At 43.8% G+C, this 17,212-nt stretch overlaps 1 protein-coding gene across 2 annotated transcripts in view; it reads left to right on the forward strand.

The window, feature by feature from the left end:
- Positions 1–16,645, forward strand: part of scaf8 (SR-related CTD associated factor 8) — a 179,340-nt gene extending 162,695 nt beyond the window's left edge. The window contains exon 23 of one of the 2 annotated variants that reach the window (XR_004412787.1): positions 15,977–16,645. The gene's annotated coding sequence lies outside the window, so the exon portion shown is untranslated. The remainder of the gene's footprint in view (positions 1–15,976) is intronic. The other variant, XR_004412788.1, reaches the window with a different exon arrangement.
- The last annotated feature ends 567 nt before the right edge of the window (positions 16,646–17,212 follow it).

Here is a 17,212-nt window from a genome sequence, read left to right on the forward strand (position 1 = left end):
CTTGCATCCCATATAACCATATAACAATTACAGCACGGAAACAGGCCATCTCGACCCCTCTAGTCCGTGCCGAACACATAATCTCCCCTAGTCCCATATACCTGCGCTCAGACCATAACCCTCCATTCCTTTCCCATCCATATAACTATCCAATTTATTTTTAAATGATAAAAACGAACCTGCCTCCACCACCTTCACTGGAAGCTCATCCCACACAGCTACCACTCTCTGAGTAAAGAAGTTCCCCCTCATGTTACCCCTAAACTTCAGTCCCTTAATTCTCAAGTCATGTCCCCTTGTTTGAATCTTCCCTACTCTCAGTGGGAAAAGCTTTTCCACGTCAACTCTGTCTATCCCTCTCATCATTTTAAAAACCTCTATCAAGTCCCCCCTTAACCTTCTGCGCTCCAAAGAATAAAGCCCTAACTTGTTCAACCTTTCTCTGTAACTTAGTTGCTGAAACCCAGGCAACATTCTAGTAAATCTCCTCTGTACTCTCTCTATTTTGTTGACATCCTTCCTATAATTAGGCGACCAAAATTGTACACCATACTCCAGAATTGGCCTCACCAATGCCTTGTACAATTTTAACATTACATCCCAACTTCTATACTCAATGCTCTGATTTATAAAGGCCAGCACACCAAAAGCTTTCTTTACCACCCTATCTACATGAGATTCCACTTTCATGGAACTGTGCACAGTTATTCCCAGATCCCTCTGTTCACCTACATTCTTCAATTCCCTACCATTTACCATGTACGTCCTATTTTGATTTGTCCTGCCAAGATGTAGCACCTCACACTTATCAGCATTAAACTCCATCTGCCATCTTTCAGCCCACTCTTCCAACTGGCATAAATCTCTCTGTAGACTTTGAAACTCTTCTTCATTACCCGCAACCCCACCTATCTTAGTATCATCTGCATACTTACTAATCCAATTTACCACACCATCGTCCAGATCATTGATGTACATGACAAACAACAGTGGACCCAACACAGATCCCTGTGGCACCCCACTCGTCACTGGCCTCCAACCTGACAAACAACCATCCACCATTACTCTCTGGCATCTCCCATTCAGCCACTGTTGAATCCATCTTGCTACTCCACCATTAATACCCAACCATTGAACCTTCTTAACCTCTCTCTCCATCCTTCCCCCACCCGTTGTTGTACCAGTTTCAGTCGTCTTGTTGAGTCTCATAGTCAGTAACTCATTTTCACCTAGCCCACAGTCAACAATGGCCTGTTTCCTTTATCATCATAACTTTTTTTGTATATCTTTCATCCATTTGTTCTGTATCTCTCTATATCACCATCTATATCTCTCGTTTCCCTTTCCCCTGACAGTCTGAAGAAGGGTCTCGACTCAAAACGTCACCTATTCCTTTTCTCCAGAGATACTGCCTGACCTGCTGAGTTACTCCAGCATTTTGTGTCTATCTTCAGCATTCTTGAAAGGCTAGTACAGTTTGATGAAGTAATTGACTGCTACAAATGACGATATGATATGATAGAACTTTATTTATCCCAATAGGGAAATTGATCAGCTTGCAATTGTCTTACTTTGTACTGCCCATTTTTGCTGATGAAATTGAATCGTTAGGTCCTACATTTCCATTTATGAGGTATTAGCCAGCTATCTCATATAACCGCCAGTGGCATAGATATATTTCAAATGCTATTAGCACCCAGAATGTTTGGGGTTTTAGTAAACTAAATTCCAATGACAACACTGAAACAATGGTTGAGGAACAGCTACTTTTCCACAACCATTGGGTTCTTGAACCAATCTGCTCAACCCTAAAGGGGCTGTCCCACTTGGGCGACCTTACCACGAGTTCTGGCGCATTTGCCCTCGACTCATACTCGCAGCCTGGTTGACACGAGGTCGTAGGAGGTCTTCGTAACTCACCTTCATGCTCGAGAGTGGTCTCCGCGTACTCGAATCCTCAGCTAGGTCGCGGCGTTTTTTTCAATATGTTAAAAAATGCCCGCGAGTAAAAAAAGGTCACCATGGAAAAAATCGATACTTTTTTTACTCGTAGGTTTAGTCGTAGTAGGTCGTAGTAGGTCAGCATGTTAGTCGTAGGTAATCGAGGGTAGTCGAAGGTAGTCGTAGATAGTCTTCATCATAGTCGAAGAGAGGTCGAACGAAGTCTTCAACATGTCATTTTTTCAAACTCTTCTAAACTCGCCAATTAGGTCGCCCAAGTGGGACAGCCCCTTAATCCTACCTCAGGAACACAACACAGTTGGCCTTGCCTGCCAGCAAGACAGGTGTCAGGAGTTATGGGGAGAAGGCAGGAGATCAGCCATGATTGAATGGCGGCGTAGACTTGATGGGCCGAATGGCTCAATTCTGCACCTATCACTATAGACCTTATGACCGTATAATACTACAGACCATCTCTTGCACTTCCATGCACGTGTTTTTAATTGTGTTTTCCACTACTGTCTTGATTTTGCAGTCTTTCATTTCCCTGCCAGTTTTATTTACAGTATGGGGAGTCTATGCGTGGTGAAGCTGCTGTATATAAGATTTTTATTATATCTTTTCCTCACAGTACCTCTGTATATGACAATAAATTCGACTTGACTTAACTTGACGAGATCTAATTCCAACAATATTTGGTTGCCTATTGCTACCTATGTTGGCATTTCTGGCATTATAGTTAGAAGCAAATCTTCACTCCATAGCTGCCGGGTCAAGTCAAGTCACTTTTATTTATATAGCACATTTAAAAAACGACTCTTGTTGGCCAAAGTGCTTTACATTTGTATAAGAATAGTATAACAAACAACATTGGTTCATAGATTAAGTACAAACATCACTACATACATGTAGCCCTCGCTCAGAGGACGTCAAGAAAGGTTTGGGAGTAGAGATAAGTTTTAAGTCTAGACTTAAAGGAGTCGATGGAGGGGGCAGTTCTGATGGGAAGATGGATGCTGTTCCACAGTCTAGGAGCTGCAACCGCAAAGGCGCGGTCGCCCCAGAGCTTATGCCTAGACCGCGGGATGTTCAGTAACCCCAAGTCGGCCGATCTGAGTGACCTGGAGGTGGAGTGGTGGGTAAGCAGACTTTTGATGTAGGAGGGGGCAAGCCCGTTGAGGGCTTTGTAGACATAAAGGAGGATCTTGAATTTTTTTCGGAACCGCACAGGGAGCCAGTGGAGAGAGGCCAGGATCCAATTGCTGTATGTGAACCAAATATTCTATATCTCAGTGTTATTTATCTGCAAGTTTTATCCGGGATCATTCAACCTAGTGACTGTAGTGTCTTATGCTAGACACAAAATGCTGGAGTAACCCAGCAGGACAGACAGAATCTCTGGAGAGACGGGATGGGTGGAGTCGAGGATTGGGTCGAGACCCTTCTTCCAACTGAAGAAGTGTCTCGACCTGAAACGTCACCCATTCCTTCTCTCCAGGGATGCTGCCTGTCCCGCTGAGTTACTCCAGCATTCTGTGGTCTATCTTCGGTGTAAACCAGCATCTGCAGCTATTTCCAACACGTTATGCCTCATGCTGATGTATCCAGAGAAAAGAATATATGAAAGATGCTCCTTTATATTCATTTTATGCAGTTGAGGTCTCACAAGCAGAGATTAGTGACTTGGAATGAAATAAAAATTAAAGCTCAGGCTAGTCCCTATATAAAAGGGCGGCACAATAGCACATTGAGCTTAGCACTGTGGTACAGTGATAGAGCTGCTGCCTCACAGCGCCTGAGACCCAGGTTCGATCCTGACCTCGGGTGTCGTCTGTGCGGAGTTTGTATGTTCACCCTGTGACTGCGTGGGTTTTCTCCGGGTGCTCTGGTTTACTTTCACATTCCAAAGGCATGCAGGTTTGCAGGTTAGTCGGCTTCTGTAAATTGTCCCTAGTGTGTAGGACGCGTAAGTGGTATAAATAGGAACTAGTGTAAGGGTGATCAACGGTTGGCATTGACTCGGTGGGCCGGATGGCGTGTTTCCGTGCTGTGTCTCTAAACTAAACTAAAGTAAACTAAAATAAAACTAAAAACAGGCCATCGGAGATGTCCTCATTCTTTAGGGAATGGGGGTTCCCCTCTTCGACTATAGATGAGGCTCTCACCAGGACCTCCTCTATATCCTGCAGCTCCGCTCTCACTCCCCATCCCCCCCACTCGTAACAAGGACAGAGTCCCCCTGGTCCTCACCTTCCACTCCACGAGCCGTCACATACAATAGATAATCCTCCGACATTTTTGCCACCTCCAACGGGATCCCACCACTGGCCACATCTTCCCATCTCCTCCCCTTTCAGCTTTCCGCAGAGACCGCTCCCTCCGTAACTCCCTGGTCAATTTGTCCCTTCCCACCCAAACCACCTGGTACTTTTCCTTGCAACCGCAGGAAATGCTACACTTATCGCTTTACCTCCCCCCTCAACTCCATACAAGGACCTAAGTAGTCTTTCCAGGTGAGGCAGAGGTTCACCTGCACCTCATCCAACCTCATCTATTGCATCCGCTGTTCCAGGTGTCAACTGCTCTACATCGGTGAGACCAAGCGCATGCTTGGCGATCGTTTCGCCCAACACCTCCGCTCGGTTTGCATTAACCACCCCGATCTCCGGTGGCTCAGCACTTCAACTCCCCCTCTCATTCCGAATCCAACCTTTCTGTCCTGGGCCTCCTCCATGGCCAGAGTGAGTCCCACCGCAAATTGGAGGAGCAGCACCTCATATTACGCTTGGGTAGTTTACACCCCAGTGGTATGAACATTGACTTCTCCAATTTCAGGTAGTCCTTGCTTTCTCCCTCCTTCCCCTTCCCTTCCCAGCTCTCCCACAGCCCACTGTCTCCGCCTCTTCCTTTCTTCTTCCCGCCCCCCCCCACCCCCACGTCAGTCTGTAGAAGGGTCTCGACCCGAAAGTCACCTATTTCCTTCGCTCCATAGATGCTGCCTCACCCGCTGAGTTTCTCCAGCAATTTTGTCTACCTTCGATTTTTCCAGCATCTGCAGTTCTTTCTTATACTAAACTAAAATATACTAAAATAACATAAAACAAATATAATAAATTAAAATAAAATATGTGTCGTTTATCAATACACAAATCTTAGTGACTAGAGTAGTGACTTTCATTTCAGCTTCATTTTGCATAATTTCTCCTTTTGGCAAGTGTGCTTCAAATTCTGCAACTGATTTCTGAAAGCATTGTTTGCAGTGGGAAACACAATATTGCTGCAAAGATAGTAAATGCTGAGAATTGATCGAAGTTCAGTCCGCATCAGCGGAGAGAGGGAAAAAAACCGATGATTTAAGTTCTTCCCCATTCACCAGAATGGAGAAAGTTTAGGAACTAAACATGTTTTAATCTGCAAACGTGTGGTCTATTATCAAGTTATTCTAGTCTCTCTGTGTGCAAGAACAGTCAAAAAGCTGCAGAAGGGTCTTGGCACGAAACGTTGCACATTCCTTCTCTCCAGAGATGCTGCCTGTCCCGCTGAGTTACTCCAGCATTTTGTGTCTAAAGGGCCTGTCCCACTTGGCCGTCATTTGCACGTAATTTACGCGATATCATTTACGCGTCACGACGCACGTGATGCGCGCATGTTGCACATTACGAGCGCATGGTGCGCGGTGACATAGGCAGTGGCGCGCGGTGTCCCAGGATTTTGTGACGTCCAAAATCTTCGCGCAACATCTGCAACATCAAATGATGGCTAAGAGTGGGACAGGCCCTTGACTGATACATAATGTCAGCCTTGCTGATAAATAGAATGTTTTGGGAGCACCAAGGCAAATTCCTTGTATGTGAATACTTGGCCAATAAACTTACTTACTTACTTATTTCAGAGCAGTACTAGGAAAAACACTGCCTGAAGTTTAGTTCTGTAAAGTTAAACTGAGGTGTACCTGCCCTCTGAATTGGAAATTAAAGATCGCATGGTATTCCTGAAGAGAAGGAATGGTATCTTGACCAATATTAATCCTGCAGCCAATACAATTAAAACAACATAATTTGATACTGATCTCTTTGTTATGTTCGTGACATATCTGTTTGTATTTTGACCACCAACATAACAAAATAGACAATAGACAATAGACATTAGGTGCAAGAGTAGGCCATTCGGCCCTTCGAGCCAGCACCGCCATTTAATGTGATCATGGCTGATCATCCCCAATCAGTAATGTAAGTGTAATTACAGGCGAATGTCTATGGGAATTTCCAAGATTAATTTAAAGAAACAATATAAATACATTATTATTCCCTTTCATAATAATGCTTGTAAAGTAATATTTTCTAATAGCCATAATGTTTAAGAGACATTTAGACAGGTACATGGATAGGATAGGTTTAGAGGGATATGGGCCAAGTGTGAGCAGGTGGGACTAGTGTAGATGGGGCATGTTGATCAGTGTGGGCAAGTTGGGCCAAAGGGCCTGCTTCCACGCTACATGACTCTATGACTCTTTGTATCTAGAAGTAAAACACCATAGTTGTAGAAAATATTAAACAAAAGAAAAACCATTGTGACACAAGAGATTGCCATTGCTGGAATCTGGAGCAAAAACAAGATCGACCTGGGCAGTCGCCCTGTGGGGTTGTGACCCTTCATCAGGACTAAGAGTACAATGGGGAGAATGCTCGTATAAAGAACTAAAGGGAGAGGTGAGAATGGGGTTAATGGGCAGATGAAGCCAGGCAAGCGATGGCAAGGAGTGCAAATATTGACAGAGGTTTGGGGCGGCACGATGTCGCAGCGGTAGAGTTGCTGCCTTACAGTGCCAGAGACCAGGGTTCGATCCCGACTACGGGTGCTGTCTATACGGAGTTTGTACGTTCTCCCCGTGACCTGCGTGGGTTTTCTCCAAGATCTTCCGTGTCCTCCCACACTCCAAAGACGTACAGGTTTGTAGGTGAATTGGCTTGTTATAAATGTAAAATTGATCCTAGTGGCTGTAGGGTAGTGTTAATGTGCGGGGATTGCTGGTCGGTGTGGACGCGGTGTGCCGAAGGGCCTGTTTCCTTGCTGTATCTTTAAATTAAACTAGAAGTATCACTACAAGTGATAACCCTCAGTCATTCTCAGTCCTGGTGCAAAATCTTGACCTGAAACATCGACTGTGGGGGGGGGGGGGGGGGGGGATTTACAGGCTGAATGGGTGTGTTAGCTATAGGGTCACCCAATTTGTGTTGGGTCTTCCCAGTTAGTGGAGACAAGACTGCAAGTGCCAAACACAACAGAGAAAAAAATCAGAAGCAGATCTAATCACTTTGAAAGGAGATATATCCTTGACTGGATTTCCAAGATGGCGCCAACCCAGGCGACTATTTGCACGCTAGTCACAAAAATAGGTCTACAATCACATTACAATCGCTTCACACGCTTACATCTCTACTCCTACAGCAACATGCTTTAATCTAACTCTGATCTCCTCTCAGATCTGTCCTTACTTTGCGGTCACGGTGGTGCAGCGGTAGAGTTGCTGCCTTACAGCGAATGCAGCGCCAGAGTTCCGGGTTCGATCCCGACTACGGGTTCTGTCTGTACAGAGTTTGTATGTTCTCCCCGTGACCTGCGTAGGTTTTCTCCGAGATCTTCGGTTTCCTCCCACACTCCAAAGACGTGTGTAGGTTAATTGGCTTAGTGAATGTAAAAAATGTCCCTGGTGTGTGTAGGATAGTGTTAATGTGTGGGGATCGCTGTCGGCGTGGACCCGGTGGGCCAAAGGGCCTGTTTCCGCGCTGTATCTCTAAACTAAACTAAATAAACTAATCTAAACTAAGCCTCTCGGCACTCGAACACCCTCGGACTATCCTTGATCGGACTCTGCTGGCTTTACCATGCACTAAACGTTATCCCCTTATCATGTATCTATACGCTGTAAATTGTAATCATGTTTTGTCTTTCCGCTAACTGGATAGTACGCAACAAAATCTTTTCACTGTGCCTCAGTACACGTGACAATAAACTAAACTAGACTAAACTTGACATTTGGAAAGAAGAAAGCAAAGGGTGTGATTTCCTTATTTATTCTTATTTTCTGGTTTTGAATATCTTTGATGAGGTGCCAGCATACATTGCTCATCCATAGTTACCCTTGGAAGGTGGCTGTGGGCCATCTCCTTGATAGATTGCAGTCCATTTGTTGAAAGTATAATGTTCTTGACAAGGAACATCGAGGATTTCGGACCATTATGATAAAGGAATACTTTCAAGCCAATATTATGTGCAGATCGGAGAGGAGAATGCAGTTCATGCCATTCACAAGGGCCAAATTGCATTTATCTTTCATAGTTGTATGCAACATAGGTTTGGGAAGTGCCGTTGATGTGGTCGGAGCTAGTATATGCTTAGATGGTGTAAAGCGGCTTTTTGAATTTTATTGTGCCTGCACTCATCCAGGCAAGTGAACACTATTCCAGCATGTTCTTGCTTGTGTCTTTTTGATGGTGAAAGGTTCTGCGGTTTCAAGAGATGAGGTTCAGAGCACATGATACCTAACATCAGGCCAACTGTTGGAGACACAATATTTACATGGCTGAGTAAAACACAAAGTACTGGGGGAATTCCTCCAGGACAAGGGGTCACAGCTTAAGGATAAGGGGGAAATCCTTTAAAACCGAGATGAGAAGAACTTTTTTCACACAGAGAGTGGTGAATCTCTGGAACTCTCTGCCACAGAGGGTAGTCGAGGCCAGTTCATTGGCTATATTTAAGAGGGAGTTAGATGTGGCCCTTGTGGCTAAGGGGATCAGAGGGTATGGAGAGAAGGCAGGTACGGGATACTGAGTTGGATGATCAGCCATGATCATATTGAATGGCGGTGCAGGCTCGAAGGGCCGAATGGCCTACTCCTGCACCTAATTTCTATGTTTCTAATTCAGTATATCAGGTCGGCAACATTCCTTCCCAGCCTGAAGTTCCTTTTGTCGCCACTTCTGTAGCTGGCTTATTTAAGTTGCTCTTCACTGGTGACTCCCAGATATTGATGGTGGAGCATCTGGCAATTTTAATGCTGTTGAATTTCAAAGTGGTTAACATGCCTCGTTGAAGATAATCGTCGTCTGACACTTTAATGGTGTAAATGTTACTTTTAATTGATTCATTTAATTGACATTTAATAGATTCATGCTGGCATTTGCTAAGGAGTTGTGTACGGATTTGAACATTGTGTAATTAGTCATCGGCCGTCACTGGAAACGAGTATGACTGTCCTCTCATGGAGGACGCCTGTGCGTGACTTTGTTTACCATGGGGAGACTGGTGCACAGACAGCCACTACACGGTCCTTGACAGATCTGGGTCAGGATCCAGTGGCATGGAGTCCAAGACGACCGGAGACCCTTTTCCGCTGCAGCCTTCATCCGCCTTCCCAGCTGTTGTGACGCACCACTAGGGTCAACGTTCGTCCTTCGCCTGTTCCACCGTTGAGGTCTTGGTTGGATTACTCATCAGTATTAACATCATGATGGAAGGAAAGTTAATGATGAAGCAGCTAAAAGTAGTTACTACAAAAAGGAGTGCACATTTAGACTCAAATGTAGTTGAGGTCCTGTTCTGAGGAATTCCTGGACCAATGTCTTAGAGCTGGAATGAGTGACCTTCAACAACAGCAACCGCCTTCCTCTATATAATAATAATAATAATAATAATAATAATAATAATAATAATAATAATAATAATAATAATAATAATCTACTTTATTACAGACTCGAGGTCCAGACAAGGGGCAACATTACATTAAAAATGCATTGCATATCAAATATCATAAATACATATAAAATCTTAGTATATGACTTATAAAAACATAATAATTTATATATTTTTTTAAAAACACAATACATGAGTAAAAAATCCAGATTAAAAGATGATCAATGTCCTACAACGAGACAACGACACAGCTGGGATTCGTAGCGTGTAGTGCTAGCTCTTATGTTTGACAAGGCCACAATAAGCACATATTCCTGCAAATGAATTTATACATGTGGTAATAATAATAATAATAAATTTTATTTAATGGGCGCCTTTCAGACATCTCAAGGACACCTTACATAGTAATCGGAATAACATATAATCGGAATATAACAAGTAATAAAGACATCACAGAGACACAAATTAAAAACAGAATTCAATCCAAAAACAGAAAATCAAAAACACAGTGTGAAGAGAGAGCAGCGGCAGCCAAAGTGGTGCCTTAGGATAGCTTCTAAAGTACTGACTCCTGCAGCCACAAACATATTACTGGCACTACACCATCTAGGTTGCCTTAGCAGTGTTCTCATGGCATTGTTATATGCCACCTTTAGTCTCTGCATACTAGTCTTTAAATAGTTCGACTACAGGTGCGCAGTGTAGAGTGGTGTGCAGTATGCTCTAAATAGCGACACCTTCACCACTAAAGTATTATTTCAACCAATAGAGTTTTTTCCGCTTGATGACCATCAACTTCAGTTTTTGATGTCGATGGCGCAGCAGTAGAGTTGCTGCGTTACAGCGCCAGAGACCCGGGCTCAATTCTAACTACAGGTGCTGTCTGTACGGGGTTTGTACGTTCTCCCCGTGACCTGCGTGGATTTTCTCGAGGAGCTCCAGTTTCCTCACACATTCCCAAGACGTACAGGTTTGGCTTCAGTAAAATTGTAAATTGTCCCTAGTGTGTGTAGGGTAACGTTAATGTGCGGGGATCGCTGGTCGGTGTGGACTCGGTGGGCCGAAGGGCCTATTTCATTGCTGTATCTCTGAACTAAAACTAAATGTGAAGCACAATCACTCTTATCTCATGTATAAGAAGGAACTGCAGATGCTGGAAAATCAAAGGTAGACAAAAATCCTGGAGAAACTCAGCGGGTGAGGCAGCATCTATGGAGCAAAGGAAATAGGCAAAGTTTCGGGCCGAAACGTTGCCTATTTCCTTCGCTCCATAGATGCTGCCTCACCCACTGAGCATTTTTGTTTACACTCTTATCTCATCTTTGGCCCACTTTTGGTAACCATGCCTGCCTCCTCCCCATATCCCTTGATTCCGCTAGCCCCTAGAGCTCTATCTAACTTTAAATTCATCCAGTGAATTGGCCTCCACTGCCCTCTGTGGCAGGGAATTCCACAAATTCACAACTCTCAATTATAAAGCAAAGTGCTTTAAATTGTAATGCAGTCCTACTGCTGATATGGACGAGCATGCAGAGCACATTACATGCACTTAAATGCATGGGTATAATCCAGACTGTCTATTATCCCAATGTACCAGACTGAGTCCTAGATATAAAGAGTGTAAAAAACATGACCGATTTTAAATTAGTGCAATACCAACTAATGGTGTTTTTAACGTAAAAATATTGACCAGATTTAGACACTTGTAGAAACAAGGAACTGTAGGTGCTGGTTTTACAAAAGAGAACACAAAATGCTGGAGTAACTCAGCGAGTCAGACAGCATCGCGGAAAATATGGCTCATTGACGTTTCAGGCTGGGACCAGAACCAAACGTCATCTATCCATGTTCTCCAGAGATGCTGCCTGACCCACTGTGTTGGTCCAGCAATTTGTGCCCTTTTTTTTAAACCTAAACCCTCTGGTATTTGTCTGAATCTGGTCCATATTTTTACGTTAAAAAATAGCATTGGTATTGCACTCATTTAAAACCCATCATGTTTTTTACACTCTTTTTATCTAGGACTCAGTCTGGTACATTGGGATATGCCCATTCACTGGATGAATTTAAAAGAGAGTTAGATAAAGCTCCAGGGGCTAGTGGAATCAAGGGATATGGGGAGAAGGCAGGCAAGGGTTACTGATTGTGGATGATCAACCATGATCACAATGAATGGCGGTGCTGGCTGGAAGGGCCAAATGGCCTCTTCCTGCACCTATTTTCTATGTTTCTATGTTACTAATGCTATAACACCAGGATAAGCACTCAACCAAGAAAACCAAGTCCAAAGCCAAAGGAGTATCTAAACTGCTTTTACATATTTATGCTAAAGATCAAAGATCCTATAGCGGAGCAAGATGGACCACTCCTTCTAAATGCAATGGGCTGACGTGTAGTAGGCAACGGAGCGGAGGCATTTTGTTCATCCATTTCAGTAACCCGACCTGACCCGGCTCACAGTGAAATCAATGTTGCGGGGGAACAGTTTGTGTTAATAAATTATAATTCTGAAAATGAGGAGAAGATTTATACCAAGGAACTTTTATTTTTATGAGGATGTTTCCGTAACCGGCTTCCGTCTCCGCACTAGTATCTTTGCTCCGCTGTGGGAACTTTGGTGCGGAGACGGAAGCCGGTTACGGAAATGGGGCCGAAAATTCCCCATGAATCTGCCCATGACCATACTACGTCTTTCTCGTCGAGTGATCTATCTTGCTCGCTATCGGATCTTTGCTAAAGATCACTGAAAGCAAAGAGGAATTACTTGTTTGTTTACAAATAGATAAAACATTGGATTCGTGCAAAAACATAAGAAATTGGAGCTTAAACAATGAATAAGATCATGCCTGATATTTTACCACAGCAGGCAGTGAAGTAAGCGAATGGCATAGCGGCCTTCACAACACGAGGAGTTGAATATAGAAGCAAAGAGGTCCTCCTGCAGTTGTACAGGGCTCTAGTGAGACCACACCTGGAGTATTGTGTGCAGTTTTGGTCTCCAAACTTGAGGAAGGACATTCTTGCTATTGAGGGAATGCAACGTAGGTTCACAAGTTTAATTCCCGGGATGCCGGGATTGTCATATCTTGATAGACTAGAGAGGCTGGGCTTGTGTACTCTGGAATTTAGAAGGATGAGAGGGAATCTTATTGAAACATATAAGATTATTAAGGGTTTGGTCACGCTAGAGGCAGGAAGCATGTTCCCAATGTTGGGGGAGTCCAGAACCAGGGGCCATAGTTTCAGAATAAGTGGTAAGCCATTTAGAACGGAGATGAGGAAAAACTTTTTCACACAGAGAATTGTGAGTGTGTGGAATTCTCTGCCTCAGTGGGCGGTGTAGGCCGGTTCTCTGGATGCTTTCAAGAGAGAGCTAGATAGAGCTCTTAGGGACAGGGGAGTTAAGGGATATGGGGAGAAGGCAAGAACGGGGTACTGATTGTGGATTATCAGCCATAATCACGTTGAATGGCAGTGCTGGCTCGAAGGGCCGAATGTCCTACTCCTGCATCTATTGTCTATTGAAATATGGGAGAAAACTGAAGCGCCAGGCAACATAGTAGACTGGTCTGAAAGGTTAGATGACAAGGGATCGATCCAGGGTGAGCTAGCCAGTTGGATGAAAATTGGCTTGAAGGTTGGAGAAAGTGGATGGTGGTAGACGGAATGGTACCATTCTGCACCGCTATTTCGGCGCCTCCGTTTCGGCGCCTCTGTTTTGGAGGGTTAGGGTTAGGGTTAGGGTTAGGGTTAGGGTTAGCATTCAGGACTGCTTTTCGTGAGGGATGGCCGATGGGGGTTTTTAACGTTTTAGAAAGTTCATCAAAATTTACTGACCTGCATTTCATTTAATATGTTTTCTATTCACACTACAGCATGCTCTTGAATTTATTTTGTCATATGTATTTAGCATTGGCACTGACATAAGACTGTGCTATTGTGTCATTGGGAAGGAAATAAGTAGAAAACTTAAAGCAGATCGTTTCCTTTGCAGTGCCGAAAAGTACCCGACCCTAACCCTAACCCTCCAAAATGGAGGCACTGAAACGGAGGCGCCGAAACAGCGGTGCCAAAACGGTGGCGCCGAAAAGTACCCGACCCGGTGTTAGAGGGTTGTTTTTTATAATGGAGACCTGAAGCAAGGGGATTTCATTGGGATCAGTGTTGAGTCCACTGTTGTTTATTAATAACAGTGATGACCTGGATGTGAATTTAAGTCTTGTGGTTAGTAAGTTTGTGGACAACACCAACAATGGTGGCATAGTGGGCAATGAGGGAGGTTATCCAAATATTACAATGGGATCTTGATTCACTGGGCCAATGGGCAAAGGAATGGCAGATAGAGTTTAGTTCAGATAAGTGTAAGGTGTTGCATTTCAGTAGGACAAAATCAGGACAGGGCTTACATGTTAATAGTCCTGGAGAGTGTTGTAGAACAGAAACACCAGGGGTGCAGATACATAGTTCCATGAAAGTGGCAACACAGGTGGACAAGGTGGTGAAGAAGACATTTGGCTTGCTTGCTTTCATCAGGCAGGGTGGGAAGTGCAGGCGTTGGGATGTTATGTGTATAGGAAGGCCATGTTTACACTGCTAAAAGAGGGATGTCATCAAATTGTAAAAAGATGCAGAAGAGATTTACAAGCATATTACCGGGTGTGGATGGATTTAAGTTATAAGGAGAGGCTGGATAGATTGCATCTTTTCTCCCTGGTGCGTAGCAGGCTGAGAAGTAATCTTAAGAGGCGCTTTGATAAAATAAATAGCCAGTCTTCTCCCCAGGGTGGGGGAGCCTAAACTAGAGGGCAGAAGGTGAGACGGGAAAGCTTTAAAGGGGAGCTGAGCAGCAACTTTTTCAATCAAATATTGCTGCATACCTGGAACAAGCTGTCAGAGGATGTGGTGGAGCCCAGTACAATGACAACATTTAAAAAACACTTGCACAGGTACATGGATAGGAAAGATTTGGAGGGATATGCACCAGGTGCAGGGAAGTGGGACTAACTCAGTTAGGCAACTTGGTGGCATGGTGGTGCAGCGGTAGAGTTGCTGCCTTACAGCACCAGAGACCCATGGTTCGATCCTGACTACTGGTGCTGTCTGTATGGAGTTTGTACGTTCTCCCCGTGACCTGCGTGGATTTTGTCTGAGACTTTTGGTTTCCTCCCACACTCAAAAGACATACAGGTTTGAAGCTCAATTGGTTTGGTATAAATGTAAAATTGTCCCTAGTGTGTACAAGGTAGTGTTAATGTGTGGGGATCGCTGGTCGGCGTGGACTCGGTGGGCTGAAGGGCCTGTTTCCACGCTGTATCTCTAAACTGAACGAAACTAAACTTGGTTGGCATAGACAGGTTGGGCTGAAGGCTCTACAGTGGTGCAGCGGTAGAAACCCAGGTTTAATCTTGATTGCGGGTGCTGTCTGTACAGAGTTTGTACGTTCTCCCTGTGACCGAGTGTGTTTTCTCCGGGTGCTCCGGTTTCCTCCCACACTCTAAAGATGTCCAGGGTTGTAGGTTAATTGGCTTCAGTTAACATTGTAAATTGATCCTAGTGTGTGTAGAATAGTGCTAGTGTACGGGAATGAGCGCTGGTCGGCACGGGACGAAGGGCATGTTTCCCTGCTGCATCTCTAAAGCAAGGTGTAAAGACTCTATAACACCCAGGTGAAACCCACAATGTCGACAAGAGAAGGTGCAAATGCCACACTGGGCCAGGATTGAACCCAGGGTGCTGCAGCTATGAAGCAGTGGCTGTACGAGCTGCACCACTGTGCCACACAAAAAACCTCCTCAAAAACACATCTTTAGTGAAGATTGTTTTCACTTGCATTAATTTCTTCTTATGCGGCTCAATTATTTGGCATATAAAGTGTCTCAAGTTCTTTGGGGGTGTTATATCTGACTTGCGAGTGACAAATGCAATTACTGGAATATGTAATGCAATTCCTTTCCCCTCATTAATGTCTCTAATCTTAAAGAGAGATATAGTATTCACTATTAATATTGAATAACTTAATACTTAATAAGTGCAGAAATGAACTGCAGATGCTGGTTTAAATTGAAGATAAGACACAAAAAGCTGCAGTTACACAGCTGGTCGGATAGCATCTCTGGAGAAAATAGGTGACGTTTCGGGTCGAGAACCTTCTTCAGACTCGAGTCTCGACCCGAAACGTCACCTATTTCTTTTTTCCAGAGATGCTGTCCGACCCGCTGAGTTACTCCAACTTTCTGTGTCTTATCTGTAGATCAACTTAAAGAAACTTATTAACTACTTTAAAAGGTGACTTTAAAATAATCCGTTAGTTATTTCATATATCTTCGTCATTTCTTTGCAGGTAGTTTGTCTACGTCTGAAGGTGTCACTCTCACTCCTGGCGAGAATCCATGACGGGTTTCCAACGAGGAAGAGGATTCTGAAGGTTGAGCAAGGAGGAAGTAGAGAGGACAATGGTGCTCTGGAAGAAATGTGACAGAATACGCACCGGACACGCACTGGACTAGGGAAGTATTTCGAGTCTGGGCCACTGTGGAAAACCAACAGAGGCCATCTGTCTTTCCACTTGCCAGAGAGAAAGTATCGACCTGGTCATAAGATTTAAAAATTGTGGGTCCCAACCACCTGGAGGGAACCAGAGACCGTTCGCAAGATGATGGGAAGAGCGTTAAACATGTACATACTTTGTAAAGCAAACAATTGCCTTGTCAGGCTCCAACATGTCATTCAATATGATTGGGCTTGTTGGCCATGCAGATTGACGATAGGCCTTGGAAGAGTACCCTGGTCATCTTGCCATCAAAGCTCCACTGAGACACCTAAACTTCAGCTGGAATAGAATGGTCAACTCAAATGTCACTGTAAAAATGTGGAACTTCTCCTGAGGTAGATGCCATGAATGTTTATAAAATATTAAGGTTGCATTGTATATTTTAATTTATAAGTATTATTCTGGGCAGCAATGCACACCCTGTCAGTATGTAAAAATAAAACTATAATTCACCTTTTACTTCGAGACTCTTAAGTGAAACCATTTATTTTGAGAACTTTGCTTTTACCATTGAAATTTCTCTCATATAGAACTCTTGTCACCATTGCAAAGTCGATCATAAGGTGACCTGAAAAATGATACTTGCGGGAAAAGGAAAATGCTGCAAATGCACATCAGATCAGGCAGCACATGCAGAGAGAAGCAAAGGATGAAATGTGGCTACAGGTCAGGACAAACATGATTGCAATAATTTAGTGCTGTTGAGCAGAGATTGGTTTGTACATAATAGTTTCTTCAGTTTAGTTTATTGTCACATGTACCGAGGTACAGTGAAAAGCTTTTGTTGCGTGCTATCCAGTCCGCAGAAAGACAATGCATGATTACAGTCGATCCATTCACAGTGTATAGATACATGATAAGGGAATAACGTTTAGTGCAAGGTAAAGCCAGCAAAGTCCCATCAAGTCCGAGGGTACAGAGTTTAAGATCATAGTTAGTAAGATTTTTTTGCTGTAGGAGTAGAGATTTAAGAGTGTGGAGCGATTGTAATAGAGTTATGGAGTCATAGAGTGATACAGTGTGGAA

Source organism: Amblyraja radiata, chromosome 8, assembly GCF_010909765.2.
Source record: "Amblyraja radiata isolate CabotCenter1 chromosome 8, sAmbRad1.1.pri, whole genome shotgun sequence".
Classification (NCBI taxonomy): domain Eukaryota; kingdom Metazoa; phylum Chordata; class Chondrichthyes; order Rajiformes; family Rajidae; genus Amblyraja; species Amblyraja radiata.